Raw genomic sequence first — 17,813 nt, 5'->3', positions numbered from 1 at the left:
TTCGAGTCTCGGTCCGGCACACAGTTTTAATCTGCCAGGAAGTTTCAACAAGTGGAATGGTTGATGGAGTCCAGGAACCATTTCCTGCTTTTCTTAATCACGCATTGAGCTTTGGCTCTCATGTCTTGAAAGGCTGCAAGGTTGTCTGCTGTTGGGCGGCATTTAAACCATCAAAGAGCTGCACACCTGTCTCAGATTGCTGAACATCACTCACCAGGCCATTACCTGAGCCAAGGCACAGGTTACCACCTAAGATGACCTGAAGACTTTAAGTTGGGTAAGTTAGTTGCATAATGGACCAGTTGCATGATGTGGTCCACGAATTTGTGGGCAATGTCACAGTGTTCAGACAAAGCCATCTGGCTGAACAGCATCCAATTAGCCCTGTTGACCATCCATTTCGGTGGCTTCTGTTCATGCATCCTCCATCCAGTAGTTGGATCCACAGTGGGAAGTGGTTACTGGAATAAAAGTCATCAGTTACTTCCCACTGAGCTGATTCTGCAAGGGCGGGAGAGCAGAAAGAGAGGTTGATGGCTGAGGACAATCCAATAGCAACTGGGAAATGAGTGGGGATGGCTGTAATGAGGTTGCACAACTCCTGTGACATCCGGAGGTTCTTCAAGACGACCCCTAGAGCAAGTATAGCTTGAGATCCATAATACATTATCAGCACTGAAATCACCCATTTGGAGCAATGGGTGGGGAAGTTGTTCAATAAGGTCTCAAAGTCAATTGCATCATGTACAGGGTGTTTCAAAAATGACCGGTATATTTGAAACGGCAATAAAAACTAAACGAGCAGCGATAGAAATACACCGTTTTTTGCAATATGCTTGGGACAACAGTACATTTTCAGGAGGACAAACTTTCGAAATTACAGTAGTTACAATTTTCAACAACAGATGGCGCTACAAGTGATGTGAACGATATAGATGACAACGCAGTCTGTGGGTGCGCCATTCTGTACGTCGTCTTTCTGCTGTAAGCGTGTGCTGTTCACAATGTGCAAGTGTGCTGTAGACAACATGGTTTATTCCTCAGAACAGAAGATTTTTCTGGTGTTGGAATTCCACCGCCTAGAACACAGTGTTGTTGCAACAAGACGAAGTTTTCAACGGAGGTTTAATGTAACCAAAGGACCGAAAAGCGATACAATAAAGGATCTGTTTGAAAAATTTCAATGGACTGGGAACGTGACGGATGAACGTGCTGGAATGGTAGGGCGACCGCGTACGGCAACCACAGAGGGCAACGCGCAGCTAGTGCAACAGGTGATCCAACAGTGGCCTCGGGTTTCCGTTCGCCGTGTTGCAGCTGCGGTCCAAATGACGCCAACGTCCACGTATCGTCTCATGCGCCAGAGTTTACACCTCTATCCATACAAAATTCAAACGCGCCAACCCCTCAGCGCCGCTACCATTGCTGCACGAGAGACATTCGCTAACGATATAGTGCACAGGATTGATGACGGCGATATGCATGTGAGCAGCATTTGGTTTACTGACGAAGCTTATTTTTACCTGGACAGCTTTGTCAATAAACAGAACTGGCGCATATGGGGAACCGAAAAGCCCCATGTTGCAGTCCCATCGTCCCTGCATCCTCAAAAAGTACTGGTCTGGGCCGCCATTTCTTCCAAAGGAATCATTGGCCCATTTTTCAGATCCGAAACGATTACTGCATCACGCTATCTGGACATTCTTCGTGAATTTGTGGCGGTACAAACTGCCTTAGACGACACTGCGAACACCTCGTGGTTTATGCAAGATGGTGCCCGGCCACATCGCACGGCCGACATCTTTAATTTCCTGAATGAATATTTCGATGATCGTGTGATTGCTTTGGGCTATCCGAAACATACAGGAGGCGGCGTGGATTGGCCTTCCTATTCGCCAGACATGAACCCCTGTGACTTCTTTCTGTGGGGACACTTGAAAGACCAGGTGTACCGCCAGAATCCAGAAACAATTGAACAGCTGAAGCAGTACATCTCATCTGCATGTGAAGCCATTCTGCCAGACACGTTGTCAAAGGTTTTGGGTAATTTCATTCAGAGACTACGCCATATTATTGCTACGCATGGTGGATATGTGGAAAATATCGTACTATAGCGTTCCCCAGACTGCAGCGCCATCTGTTGTTGAAAATTGTAACTACTGTAATTTTGAAAGTTTGTCTGCCTGAAAATGTACTGTTGTCCCAAGCATATTGCAACAAACGGTGTATTTCTATCGCTGCTCGTTTAGTTTTTATTGCCGTTTCAAATATACCGGTCATTTTTGAAACACCCTGTAGATGTAAGTACGATGAGCAGGCACTGATCTTCCTAGCCACATGAACTGCAATGGCTAATGCTTATAGGTCAGTAATCAAGGAGAGAGCAGAGGAGTGGTAAAACGAAATCATATGGCATTGTGGGCCGGGAGGCCCCAATGGGGATGTTTGGCTGCTGAGTGCAAGTCTTATTCCAGTCGATGACACATTGGGTGACTTGCATGCTGGTGATGAGGATGAAATGATGATGGGGACAACACAACACCCAGTCCATGAGTGGAGAAAATCCCCAACTCAGCCGCGAGTTGAACCCGTGCTCGCTCACATGGGAGGCAAGCACACTACCACCCAGCTATGCAAGTGGACAGAGGAGTGGTGCATGTTACTGACAAACATTGGTTCTGTCCCCCATCATATCATCCTTTCAGTGAAGGGTATAGGCCCCATAGTACAGGGGCATCAGTGGGTTTAAGATCTTTTTTTTTTTTTTTTTTTTTTTTTTTTTTTTTTTTTTTTTTTTTTTTTTTTGTAAGTACAGGCACAAGGGATGTTCATATGGTTACAATTTCAGTTCCTCCACATGTGTCCTGAATTTATTAATGTTCCACTGTAATAAGGGAGCCATCTATCTTGGAAGATGCACTTTCATCTGTCTTTCTGCCAAGGAGGGAACCCATAATGGGTGGAGGCTCAGTCTTGGGACGAGATGACTGCCCCAGTTTGACATCAAGGTCCATTAGCTCTACAGAAGAATCATGAGAGATGTGAGAGAGGATGATGCCGACATCATAAGACTGTTTACTTTCTAATTCTGTTGGTGGTGGATACTTGACCTTTGATTTTTTGCCCTGGGTAGGCTTCAGAGCCACAACAGCAGCAATGATAGCTGGACTGCTGGATGGTGGACTGGAGTGAACCTTTGGAGGAGCAGGTAGCTCCAAAACGTCTAGCTACCATGGCCTTGTCTGATGGTTTGGAAGGAACTGTAAGTTTTGAAGTTACTGTAGCAGCACAAGTGCACTGACAAATGCACGTACTAGTGCTAACACTAGCAACCTCTGTATATGTAGCATCTTTGGTTTTCTGAACTGTCTGTTTAACAGCTGAAGCCAAGGAGATAGCAAAGATGGGGTGCTGCATGCTTTATAAATCTTTTTGGCTTCACCATAGTGGATCCAGTGTGCGATTTGCAGGGGGGGGGGGGGGGGAGGATTTCCCCCCTCTGCATCAGGCCATCCCCTCCTCTGGTTTTAGTTTATGCATCCCAACCTGGGATGTTTATTTCCCACGCACTGGAGTAAAACTTTACATATAATTTAAATTTGTGGAGCTGAACACTGAAAGTTTTTCATATATCTTACTATTAATATGTTTCAGTTTTCTATCATCATAATAAGTACAGCTTTTCACAAATGTGCCTCTACTTTTTGAATTCCCCTCATATACCTGTATGTAGATGATTTTGTAAATAAGCTTTACCTATAATGTACTTTTAAATACATAACAAGGGATGGCTTTTCTGATAGTGCATATGTGTAATAGTGAGTTTTGGCATTAACATCTATTTATAAATAGCTGTTTAACCATGAGTAACACCATGATCCGAGCTAGTAACATATATAATTCTACTAACCCCCTAAGACATCCCCCCCCCACTGGTAAAAGCACAAATAGCACCCTGAGTGGATCTGTCTTATGGAATACCAATGTGTGGAAGGGAAGTTGAATAAAGTGAATTACAAAAGATGGTTGGCTAAGTTGGGGCCTTATAGAGAGAAGCTGAAGTGAATACAATAACCCACTCATTGTAGAATGCAAACAAGATGAAGGGGAAGACTTGTATTAAAGATTCCAGACACTAAAATAAAATATTGGGAAGAGCACCTGATCATCCTGAAAATATAGATGAACTATTGCTCAAATTTAAAGATGTATTGTATATAACTAATCTAGATCTTGCCTCAAATTTTCACCAAATATTATTTCAATGCAATTCTAGGAAGCACACAGATTTTTTGTGTTAGCTGGACTCTATATAAAATTTATAAGAAATCAGAGTTTTAATGCGGGTTGTCTGAATAATCTTTAAAGGAGAAATGTAAAATGGAAACAGTGTAAGGAATGCCAGAAATCACTTTATGAGATAAAGTAACAGTTATGGCAGCTAAAGAAACAGTTATGTGAGCTAAAGAAACAGTTATGTGACAGCAAAATTCTACACAGACCAGATTTGACATTACCATATCACCTAATGACCAAAAACAGTGACAGTGGAGTGAGAATAAACTTATTTAAAGACAAAGTAGAGAGAGGGAAGATAGAACGCCGTTCTATAGCATTTGTGAGCTGAAAATTATAGAAACAATAGAAGAATTACACTGTAACAGAGAAAGAGCTGCTAGTGGTACATTGCACTTTGACGAAGTTTAAAAGCTATTTATTGAAATACAAAACTATAATACGTTATCTGCAGGAATGCAAGTTGTCACAGTAGACTTACAAGATGGGCAGTTTTCTTGGAACAATTTGATTAATCATTAATAAGATACATAAAAGGAACGCATAATGTAATTGCAGATACACTGTCTAGAGTACTGGGAGGGGGGGAGGGGCTGAATGTGTAAAGAGTAGGAATTGAGAAGGAAGGGATTTTAGGATTACGCACATGAAAGGCATTATGTCTGAAAGGGAAATTAGGAAGATCTGTAATGAGATAAGGAGAAACCAAAACCATGGTAAAACTGGGAACTCGTTAAGTGTCTCATGGAAAAGAAAGTTAATGAAAAAGTGGAACAATACTACACAGTTTATAAGGGAATGTTATTTGGGAGAAATAGTCTAGAGAGTGACAGGTGGAACTTGGGTTGGCCAGAACAGTATATAGATAGTCTTATTAAATATGTATATGAAAGTTATGGACACTGTGGGGCTTTGAAATGTATCCAAAAAGTCCAAGAATATTTATATTTTTATAACTTAGCTGGAAGAGTCATAAGCAGTTTAGCCACTTGTGACAGACATGTAAACATCAGCAACAAAACTAGTAGAGGACACGTGCAGAACATTATTCCTAAGAAGCAGATGTTACTGTTAGGAATTGGTTTGTTTGAGCAGTTACCAAAAGCAAAAGGGGACACAATCACATCTGTGTTATGGTGGATCTATTCAAAATTCATGAAGTTATACCCTATAAAGAATGCAACCAGTAAATGCATAACATAAAAAATAAAAAAAAAGGTTGTTCTGGAAAAGTACGCATCCCAAAAGTTATTCCAGCTGATAATGAGGCTCAGTTTACTTCTAAATCATGGAAAGGTTTTAAAGGGGAAGAAAATATAAATCACACATTAATATTGGAGTGAAAGCTGTAATGCAGTAGAGAGCACATGTCTGATTGAACATGTAAGTCGTTTTGAGAATATATACACATCAAAAAAAGTTTTGCATAACCCTGGTTCCCAGACCTCCTGAAGATAGACAGTGACTGTGAATACTGTATCAAAGATGCAATCCCTTTGACTGTTCAGAGATGTCACTAAACCCACCCAAAGATGTAAACATTCCTGCATGAGCAGTGCCTATTAGAAGGAGGGGGGTCCAACAGCTGATCAGTTCCAGTCATTCCACCAGGAAGGAGGTACACAGCTCATGTTGTCAGTAGTCCAACCATGCCATGGTTCAGTCACATCCACATTGTTACTTTGTGCCAGAAAGGGCTCTCAGGAAGGGAGGTGTCCAGGCGTGTCAGAGTGAACCAAAGCGATGATGTTCGGACATGGACGAGATATAAAGAGACAGGGACTGTCAATGACATGTCTCGCTCAGGATGCCGAAGGGCTACTACTGCAGTGGATGACCGCTGACTATGGATTATGGCTTGAAGGAAACCTGACAGCAATGCCACCATATTGAATAATGCTTTTTGTGCAGCCACAGGACGCCTTGTTACAACTCAAACTGTGTGCCATAGGCTAAGTGATGCACAACTTCACTCTCATGTCCATAGCGATGTCCATCTTAGCAAACCATGACACTATGCAGCGTGGTACAAATGGGCCCAACAACATGCCAAATCAACCATTCAGGATTGGCATCATGTTCTCTTCACTGATGAGCGTCACATATGCCTTCAACCAGACAATCGTTGGAGGCAAACTGGTCAGGCTGAATGCCTTAGACACACTGTCCAGCAAGTGCAGCAAGGTGGAGGTTCCCTGCTATTTTGGGGTTATATTATGTGGGGCTGACATACATTTGGTTGTCATGGAAGGTGCTATAATGGCTGTACGATACATGAATGCCATCTTCTGACTGATTGTGCAACCATATTGGCAATGCATTTGTCTTCATGGATGACAATTCGCACCCCAATTGTGCACATCTTGTGAATGACTTTCTTCAAGATAATGACATCCCTCGACTAGAGTGGTCAGTATGTTCTCCAGACATGAACTCTATCAAACATGCCAGGATAGACTGAAAAGGGCTGTTTATGGCCGACGCGATCCATCAACCACTCTGAGGGATCTATGCCTAATTGCCGTTGAGGAGTGGGACAATCTGGACCAACAGTGCCTTGATGAACTTGTGGATAGTACACTATGATGAATACAGGCATACATCAATGTAAGAGGATGTGCTACTGGGTATTAGAAGTACCAGTGTGTACAGCAGTCTGGACCACCACCTCTGAAGGTATCGCTGTATGGTGGTACAACATGTAGTGTGTGGTTTTCATGAGCAATTAAAAGGGTGAAAATTATGTTTATGTTGATCTCTATTCCAATTTTCTGTACAGGTTCCGTAACTCTCGGAACCCAGGTGATGCAAAACTTTTTTTGATGTGTGTATTAAATAGTTTACAGCATCAATCAATGGATTTTCACCATATGAAATAAAGTATGACAAGTAACCTACTAATTTAACAAATGAAATGATAGAAGTACCCGCATGTAAAAGTCTTAACTTCACAGGAAAGGGAGGAGACAGTCAAGAGGAATATACAGGAACAATGTAATATTAGGAAGCAAAGAGATGATAGGAAGGTGAAAGTAACACAATTTATGGTACGAGATCTGTTTCTCGTGAAAACAAATGGAAAACCAAGGGAAATTAGTGAAGGAGTTAACAGTTTTTGTCATTTATATTGGACCATTTGAAATAATAGTTTCCTCATCCAAATGCTGATAAGACTAATTTAACCTTAGTCAAGAAAGTTGTGTGTGTTAAGAAATATTGTACACCTGAAGCCATACTAACATGCAACTAAAACTGGTAAACAAGTCCTGTCATTGCAAAAAAATATTAACATAATGCAATTGAGTATATGGATTTTTGTACGTTTTTGTAAATGTTAATGTAGACCCTTGAGGTATACATCATCTTTATGCATAAAATGTGTGGCATACACAAGGTCCCAAGCCATGTGATTTTTACTTCGAAAGTTTGGTTTCCTTGAATCACATATTCTATATTGTGTTGTATAAAATACACATCTCCTACTATCTTCACACTTCAATGATGCACTATATCATGCTGAGTTTGCTTCATTTTGTGAAGACTGTGAATGGGATATTGAATGATATATGTTGAGTTATATCATCACAACATATTTAAATGAAACTTATGCTTTGCATTATGTCAATTGCCTAACTCACTGAAATGTCTGTAATGTAAAACTCTGGCATGTGCACTATATTTGAAATGAAAAAGGAATCACATGGTAACCCAATTACAATCATAATGAAATATGGAAAGATATAAGCATTGCCTCAGAACATACACTTACTTGTCTATGAAACTAACACACGATATAAGAAGAACTATATATGTTACTTGTAATTGCTCTCACATACTGTTTCTTAATCAATGTTATGTGCCTTATATACAAAGCAGTAACATTGTACAATGTGACTTATACTTTGATATGCTGCACAATATTTATAATTGTCATCAGAACACACATTTATGGGTTACTATTTCACAGTGATATGATGGATGAACCAGATTACCATGTTACCTTGGAGCAGATGTACTTCCATCTCATCTAGACTCTACAATGCTAGCTAAATGTTTCATGATATATCACATAAACTGTTATGACATGTCATATTTATGAACAGAATGATTATACTTCAATCTGATAGCGTCTTATATAAATGAAATGCTATATTGAATCTACTATGATGTCAGGCTAAAGCACTTTGAAAAGTTTGTAACCAGAAATGAACTTTCATCTGGCCAGGCCAAATACCATTCAAGCAAAGGCAGTATGTCAGTACCAAACAGTAAGTTTGATCCCCTGTAAACATAAATGTTACCTAGCTGATAAAATATATAACCATTATACAACACGCATTTACAACTGAGAATACCTCTCTTCTCCTTTGTCTGTGATGAAGCTGCCCTTCAAGAGAAACCTGATTAAGAATGAAATATTATATATGTCTACATACCTACAGTAAAAACCTAGCTATGAAAGTAGTTGTCAGTATCAGAATATCCCACATCAATGAAAGCGTCAAATGCCTACATTTCAAACTACATACAGTGTCATTCTAGTGAATCCAAGATGATGTATGGCTCCTCCTGATGTTGAATTTGTACACTTTGAAAAGTTTTGTTGAGCATATACATGGATTGTTGTCATTTACTTTAAAATGTATTATACATGCACACAATCCTAATGTACCATACGCACTTATTCCACTAACATCTTCATTACTTGTAAACACATTTATTAAGTAGTTGTTTTTGCTGCATCTGGAGGGCACTCAACATTGCAGTCATCAGCACCTGTACACTAACCGTGTGAGGCGAATGGGTCTATAGCACACAAAATGGGGATAGCCTGAAATACAAATAAGACCCCATACACTCCCTTGTATTCTTTTTTGCACAGACACACATAACTCCTCTGAATGGTACGATGGAGCAAGCAAGTTAAGGTAGACCATTACAAACAATGATATCTGACTTGGACAGACACTAAATGGCAAGTCCAGAAAGAAGATTGGTAGATCATAAAAATAGCAACTGGATGAGCCAGTCATTCTCTAACATACAAAACCATCGACCTAAGAGCTTAGGTAGAAGCGAAGACAAAGCACAAAATCATAAAATCATAAAATCATAAAACACTTGCCGCATTCAGTTCAGTATCACCTACAATTGAAGGCATGTCTGTCAGCAAACCAGCTTGAATCCTCTCGTCATTATATGAAATACAGTCGGTTAAAATGGGGCAAACTGTAATCAGCACGCCACATGCACCACAAACAGGCAATTCTCCATGCCTGAGAAGGAAACTGTGAGTCAGGGGGCTGTGTCCTATTCAAAGTCACAGTAAACAAACTTCATCAATTCTAACTGGCCAGGAGGACGAGTGTCATGGCCTCACAGTCTCTTTCATTGATTGCAACTTATTTTCCATCATGCCCAGCCACCCTTCCTCCCAACGATGCATGACAGGTCTTCACAGCATTGACAGCACAGCACAAAGACAGACAGGGCAGTCAGTTGCGTTGGGAAGGGTACATGCCTTCTTGGCCATGGTGTTGGCCACCTCATTCCCAATGATACCCACGTGTCCTCGTACCCAGTAGAATGAGACGACCTTCCTTTGTCTGTGCAAGTGCAAGATGACGTCGTAGAAATTCTGGACAGTTCTGTCTGCTGGATACACAGACTGGATTGTCTGCAGCACACTGAGTCAGAACATATGCGGAATTTGGCTCCACATTCACATTCCACAGCTTTAAAAATTGCATAAAGTTTGGTGTCAAAGACAGTAAATGCACTAGGCAGACAGAAACTAAAGACAAAGGCAGGAAAACTGACATAACAACCGACAGCAACCCCCTCTTTGGACCCATCTGTGTATACCATTTTAGAGTCCTGTTACCCTTTTAAAATGGTAATAAATTTATTCTTAAAAACGTAGTCTGGAATGAACAATTTGTTGCACTCTGTCAAATTTAACATTATTCTAGGTTTCAACAACAACAAGGGCGGAACTTTGCAACAACCCTCCATCTTTATGTTTGGCAGAGAGCTCCCCAGATCCAATAAAAGCTGTTTTGCCTGTATACAGGACAGTTTCGTTCCTCATGGACAACTTCAATAGAGTCATTCTACGGAATCACATATATTAATAGCTGCAGAGAAGGCCAGTGAACTCAGAAACAACCAGAGCTCGAGCGCCTGTTTAACCACAAGGAACTGCTGCCGAGCAGCTACTTGTAGCTCCCCTGCCTCTGCACTTGAGCTCGGTATAGGGCCCGTCCTATAGCCTCCTGTGGCCAATCTGATTCCCTTGTGGTGTGTGGAGTCCAGCATCTTTAAATATGTTGTCGTGCCGACCCATAGACCGTACAATTATAATCAAGACATGATCACACAAAACCCTTATAGAACTGCAGCAAGCAGGATCTATCTACACCCCAGTTCTTCCCATTCAAGTGGTTCATGACATCCAGCACTTTATGAGCTCATGTTTTGAGCTCTTTGAGATGTGGCAGCCAAGTAAGTTTGCTATCAAATAAGAGACGTAAAAACCACACCGTCTCCTTAAAATGTAAAACAGAATGTTAGTTCTGGAGGTGTAAAAAGAGACCAATCGTGATTAAAATCAGTACATACTGTTTTCTCCGGGGAGAAATTAAAACCTGTCCAAGCAGACCATTCTTCAAGCCGCTTAAGTGTAACTGACAAGAGGAAGATATGGTACTAGAAGTGGAACAGAAAAAAGAAAAACCATCCACAAAGAATGAGTGCTGCAGATGACTCCTCACTGCAGACAATATGACATTAATTGGAACTGCAAGCAAAGTCATGCTTAAAACACTCCCCTGTGGGATACCATGAACTTGAGGAAATCAATCGGAAAGAGTATTCCTGACTCTGTACCAAAAATAACGTTCAGCAAGGACCACAGGAAAATGGGGAGGTAGCCACAAAAGCCCCATTCGTGTAGCTGACAAAGTATATTGTGTCTCCACATAGTGGTGTATGCCTTTTCAATGTCAAAAAAGATGGATATTAAATGCTGTTTCAATAGGAATGCCTCCTTTATAGCCGCATCCAGTAGGGCGAGGTTATCAAAAGTGGAAAGATACCTTCTAAATCCACACTGGAAATGGCTGAGGAGATTTTGAGATTCCAGAGTCCAGACTAGGTGGGAGCTGGTCATGCCCTCTAGCACCTTTCCTACACAACTGCCAAGAGCAACACTGATAGCTACCTGGAAGGGTATCACCCTTCCCTGGTTCAAGAATGGGGACCATTATGGATTTCCTCCAAGGCATGGGATATTCCCCATGTCTCCATATCTTATTAAAGAAAGATGTAAGATTTCTTTAGATTCAGGGTTAAGGTGCCGTAGAATACCATAATGCATAAAGTCTGGCCCAGGAGCAGTCTTGCAAGCCGCAGCTAATTTTGTGTCCAAAGAAATGGTTCAAATGGCTCTGAGCACTATGAGACTTAACTTCTGAGGTCATCAGTCCCCTAGAACTTAGAACTACTTAAACCTAACTAACCTAAGTACATCACAAACATCCATGCCCGAGGCAGGATTCGAACCTGTGACCGTTGTGGTCGCATGGTTACAGACTGTAGCGCCTAGAACCACTCGGCCACTCCAGCCGACTGTTGTGTCCAATTCCCATGTGGAGAATGGAAGGTTATGTGCCTCGTCATTCTTGGAGTCCCAAACATCGCAATAGGTGTGGAAACCTAGAACTGGACTCAGGTTATGTTAAATCATAAAAGTACAACGTCATGGTGTTAGCTATATCTGTGGGCATTATTTTCAGGACTCTCTTGTCCTTTACGGCAAATAAGGGACAGGGCATCCTTTTCTCAGATATTTTTCTTACGGACTCCTATACTGCGGTGGTGGAAGCTGACCAATTAATGGACTTTAGAAACTCATGCCGTGATTGCTTCTTGCTCTTCATTACCGTCTGTCAGGCTTTGGTTCTCACTAACTGAAAGGCTCAAAGGTTCTCTGCTTTCAGACTATGCGTGAACCTGTGAAGCAGTGTCTGCCTGTCCTGTATAACACAATGACACTGATTGTTCCACCAAGAAACAGGTTGCCCTCCGTGACGGCCTGGCAATTTAGGTATAGTTGCATCAGCGGCAGTGTGGATCACATCGGTAATGTGAGCCATCCAGTTGTGGATGCTGTCCCTGTGCTCAAGCACAGCCAGCTGACTATAAAGGTCCAGTTTGCCTTGGATAGCAGCCACTTGGGTTCCCTCAGGCTCCATTCGCTGTATTAAGTGGACACTAATAGGGAAGTGGTCACTGGAGTGGAGGTCATCTGGCACCTCCCATTCTGTGAGAGCAGGAGAGCAAACTGTCAAATCAATGGCAGATAATGTCCCTGTTGCTGTGCAAAAATGTGTCATGGACCCCGTATTCAGCAGATACGTGGCGTCATCTCATAATACACTTTCAACTATTTGTCCCGTCGGGAAGGTGGAGAGGCTAATCCATAGAATATTATGGGCACTGAAATCCCCTAACAGCAAAAGCTGGTCAATGGGCTCAAAGTGCCTTGCCATCCAGTGGTGCTTGTGGCGGAAGATAGAGGGAACGGAAGGTTATCTGAAAGGACACAAAATGCACAGTGACAGCGACTGCCTGCAGTGGGGTGATTAGGGTTACAAGGGAGGAGTAAAGTGTGTCATGGACGCTCATTACCAAATCGTCAATAGCAGCAGTAGTAGCCGGTTTCACTGCTGGTGCTTTAGGGACTGTTCCATTGGGCTTTGACTTAGTCTTTGTGGTGGCTTTCCCTTGTTGGACTGAAACATGGGAAGGTCTCTGAATGAGCGCACCAGTCGGTGCTGGTGGGACCATTCCGGTTGGGGGCAGTGACTCTGTATTGTCAGTCTGAGAAGTTTCTGTAACTGAGTCTCTGGCAAGCACAGTGTTACCAGATCCTGGCTGTTGGCATGTGCAGCAACAGGAGCACATGCTGGTAGCAACAGTTTCCACTCCCATTTGAGTCATCACACTAACTTTAACTATGGACTGTTTCACAGCTGATGCAAATTAGGTAGCGAATGATGCGGACTACGTTGACATAAGCAGCTTCCTTGCTTCACCATGTGACACACGATGTGTAACTTTATGTTCTTTAATTTTCTTTTCATCCCTATAGATGGGGCACTCTCTACTCCAGACTGGATGTGAGTTAGAACCATTAACATCCACTGTTGGAGATGAACATTCCACATCTGGTTCATGAGCTGCTTGACCGCAGTTCCCACAAGTAGCATGACCATTACACCCAATGGTCGTCTGACCAAATCTTTGACACTTTAAACACTGTATGGGATTTGAAAAAAAAAAAAAAAAAAAAAGCACAAACCAGTAAACGTAAGAAATGTGTCTTAATGTGGCTGGGCACGTCTTGGTGTAATGGAAGAATGTAGGTGTTGGTTCAAGCTGCCCATTCACACTCTTATTGTAGAAGCCAGTGGGGAGCAGCACACCCTGAAGTTGATGTGAGAACATGAACTGGAAGGAATGACAGGATGGAGGAAACTGTTGGGTTGAGGATGGGGGGGACAGTGGGTCACCTGAGATTGAGGCCATGAGAATTACAAGAGGATAATTTCTATCTGTGTAGTTTAGAGAAGCTGGTGGTGTAGGGAAGGATCCAGATGGCCCAGGTGGTTTTGAAGCAGACATCAAATTTGAGCATGTTGTGCTGAACTGCATGTTGTGCCACTGGATGGTCAATTTTGTTCTTGCCAACAGTTTGGTGGTGGACATTCATCCTGGTGGTCAGTTGGTTGGTAGTCATAACAACATAAAAAGCTGTTTCAACTCCAATATAATCTCCAATCCATACTGAAATTCATAGTCCCATCCAAGAATGTCTCACCTGAGGGCATCTGCCCCTCTCAAGCCAACAACACCCCACAGACCCACTTTCTACATACTTACCCAAAACCCACAAACTCAACAATGCTGGATACCCCACTGTAGCTGGAGACTGTGCTCCCACTGAAAACTTCAACTCTTGTTTACCAACACCTTCAAACAACTGATGAAACCTATCCCTTCCACATCAAAGATACTAACCACTTCCTTCCTGGACTTTCCACTATCACTCCTCCATCTCTATTCATCACTGCTGATGCCATCTCCTATACATCTTACCAAGGACCTTGCATCTATCGAACACTACCTCTCTCACTGTCTTTCAGACTCCAAACCCACCACCTCATTCGTTATACACCTTACCAACTGTACCCTGGTGCACAACAACCTTTCCTTTGAAAAGAAGGTACACAAATCCACAGCACACCCACATGACACCTTCCTATACCAGTGTTTTTATGGGCCATCTAGAGGAAACCTTCCTTGCCTCCCATGCCTCCCAACCCCTTGTCTGGTTCAGGTTCTCTGATATTTTTACAATCTGGACTCAGGATCAAGACACCTTATCCACATTCCTTCTCAACCTCATCACCTTCTCTCCCATCTGCTTCACCTGGTCTTCCTCCAACCAACGTGCCACCTTCCTGGATGTTTACCTCCAACTCTCTGGTAGCTCCATTCATACCACTGTTCACTTTAAACCTACTAATCACCAACAGCACCTTTATTATGACAGCTGCCATCCTAACCACACTAAAAAACCATCCCACGCAATCTTGCTACTCGTGGACAACATATCTGCAGTGATGAGAACGACCTTGCCCAGTATGCTGAAAATGTCATAAAGGCCTTCATAGACAGGCAAACCCCCGCCCAAACCTAATTCACAAACAGATTTCCTGCGCTATATCCTCACACACCACCAATCCCCCCTCCACCCCCAAGAATCGCCCCAGACTGGAATAACTCAGCCATATCCTTTACCAGGGCTTTGATGCTCTCTCATCCCACCCTAAAATGAGGGGCATCCTACCCAAGATCCTTCCCATCCATCTGAAAGTGGTGTTTCTTCACCCACCCAAACTACGAAACAGCCTAGTCCCTCCCTATGCCATTCCCACTTCCAGCACCTGTGGCAGACCAAGATGCAAGACCTGTCCAATCCACCCATCCAGCACATCCTACTCCAGTCCTGTCACATGCTTATCCTACCCCATCAGAGGATGCACCACCTATGAAAGCAGCCATATCATATACCAACTTTGTGGCAAACACTGCACAGCTTTTTACATGAATATGACTACCGGCCAGCTGCCCACCAGGATTAATAGCTGCCACCAAACTATTGCCAAGAACAAAGTTGACCACCTGGTGGCACAACATGCAGCTAAGCACAAAATACTCAGTTTCAATGTCTGCTTCACAATCTGGGTCATCTGGATCCTTCCCTCCACCACTAGCTCCCCTGAAACACATAGATCAGAGTTACCTTTACAACACATCCTCTGCTCCCACACTCATCCTGGCCTCAATCTCAGGTAACACACTGTCCCTGCACACATCATCGAAGTTTCCCCTTCCTCCGCACTGTCACCCCTCCCAATTCATGTCCCTACATCTCCTTCAGCATGTACCACTCCCCACTGGCCCCTACAATTGTGCATTCCATGCCTAGCTCATATACCTGCCTCCCCTCCCTCATGCATTCCTAGCCAAGGTATGGTGTGAAGACTTTCCACTATCTTGCTCAGTGCTGGCAACTCTGGTGTGAGCTCAATATTGATCATTTTTTATGACAGAAACGACACACACAAGTAACAAGGTTTATCGAAAGCACATTATACGGATGTTAATGTTCAAATAGTGTGAATATATGTAGTAATGAATATGAATTGGCTACACACTGTTAGATCTCACAGATTTACAGTAGCTGCAAGTGGCTTGCTCTTCCAATTAGAAGAGGTAGAGAACAGCTTTTAACAATTGGGTTACCTCAGGAGCTAGTGCCAGTACATTCTATTTTATGTTGTTCACTTTGTTCAAGACACCTGTGCTTGTTAATATGGGCAATAGAAAATATACTTTCTCCGAAACTCTTAAAGCAGAATTTCTTTTCTTGAGCAAAACACAACATATACAAATGTAGAATGTACTTTATGTCATTCAGTTTTCCCCAATGAACATCAGAGTTAGGCTGATATAACACAGCACCTTAAGAAGCAGCAGCACATGTTGGGAGTTTCCGTGAGAACTTCCAGTAGTACAACTTCCTTTATAAGTACAAATTGACAACAAACTGAGCAAGATAAACATATCACTGCTGAAGAAGGGTTGTTAGTGTTTCATACTGCAAAACAACCATTCACTCCACTCAATGGACTGCATAGATCTTATTGTACAAGAATGTTTTGAGAAGAAATTTACATGTTCCAGGACAAAGCGAGAGTCAATTTTAGTGAGCGTTTTATGATCATATGCAATGCATATAGTGCAGCCAGAACTTAAAGACACTACGTACATGTCTCTTATGGTTGAAGCATCAAATCAAAAAAGTGTAAAATTAGTCCCAATTATAGTTAGGTATTCAGGGCAAAATAATTTTCTGCACAAAACTGGTGGCGAAACAGCAGAATTATTGCCAGTTATGCCCTGGGCATCACAAGAAAGCATAATTTAGCTGACAAGATCATTACATTTTGTGCAGATAAATGTAAAGCTAACTTTGGTTGGTACAAAAACGCTGGGACAAACAACAGTTATTCCAAAGTGAAGAGAGTGCTCAAAATGAACATTCAAGGCATTGGTTGTGTAGCCCCTGTGGTACACAAGTCTACAAACAGGTGCAGACATTCTACCTGTCGATATAGAAACTGTAGTAAATAAAATCTTTCAGTATTTTCATATGTACACTGTGCCTGTGGAAGAACTGAAATAATTTTGTGATTTTGTTGCTAATGAATACAAGCAGGTTCTGGGTAGTGTTAAAAATAGATGGTTGTCATTGCTGCCAGGAGTTAGAAGACTTACTATTCAGGGTGAACATTAATGAAACCAACAAACTGCAGGGTTGGATTCCTGAACAGAAATGGAGGGAAAAAAGGTCCTATGAACGTATGTCTGGAAATGCATCATTGTCATGGTAGATGGCGCTGATGAATGGAAGTTCCTCTGACCATGTGCCATGTGTTCCTTATGTGTTGCAGGCTGTCCAACTGAAGCAGCATACTGTAGGCAGGATAGTGGTCTGGTCTTCATGTCAGGAACAAGCCGAGATGGTGTTCGTGTACTGCCGAGCAATGGAAACGGTCGAGAAGCAGCACGGCTAGAACAAAACGAGTACCCCACAGACACCAGCCACATCACATGGCATTTCAAGCCTTTTTGGGCAACTTGTGTGATCATGTGTCCCTTCAGACAGACGAACAAGCAGGGAGGAAGCGAACTGTGCATACACCAGCTTTGGAGAACCCCAGTACAAGCCTGAGGTACATGGCTCGCCAACATGGTATAAGCCATGATTGTGTGTATGCTGCATGACAGCCTTTATTACCCATATCACCTGCAATGGGTGCAATGACTATCAGCAGCAGATTTCCCTCTATGGGAAGGATTTTTTCAATGGTTTTTGCACCAGA

Source organism: Schistocerca cancellata, chromosome 4 (assembly GCF_023864275.1).
Source record: "Schistocerca cancellata isolate TAMUIC-IGC-003103 chromosome 4, iqSchCanc2.1, whole genome shotgun sequence".
Classification (NCBI taxonomy): domain Eukaryota; kingdom Metazoa; phylum Arthropoda; class Insecta; order Orthoptera; family Acrididae; genus Schistocerca; species Schistocerca cancellata.
This window is presented reverse-complemented; position numbering follows the sequence as displayed.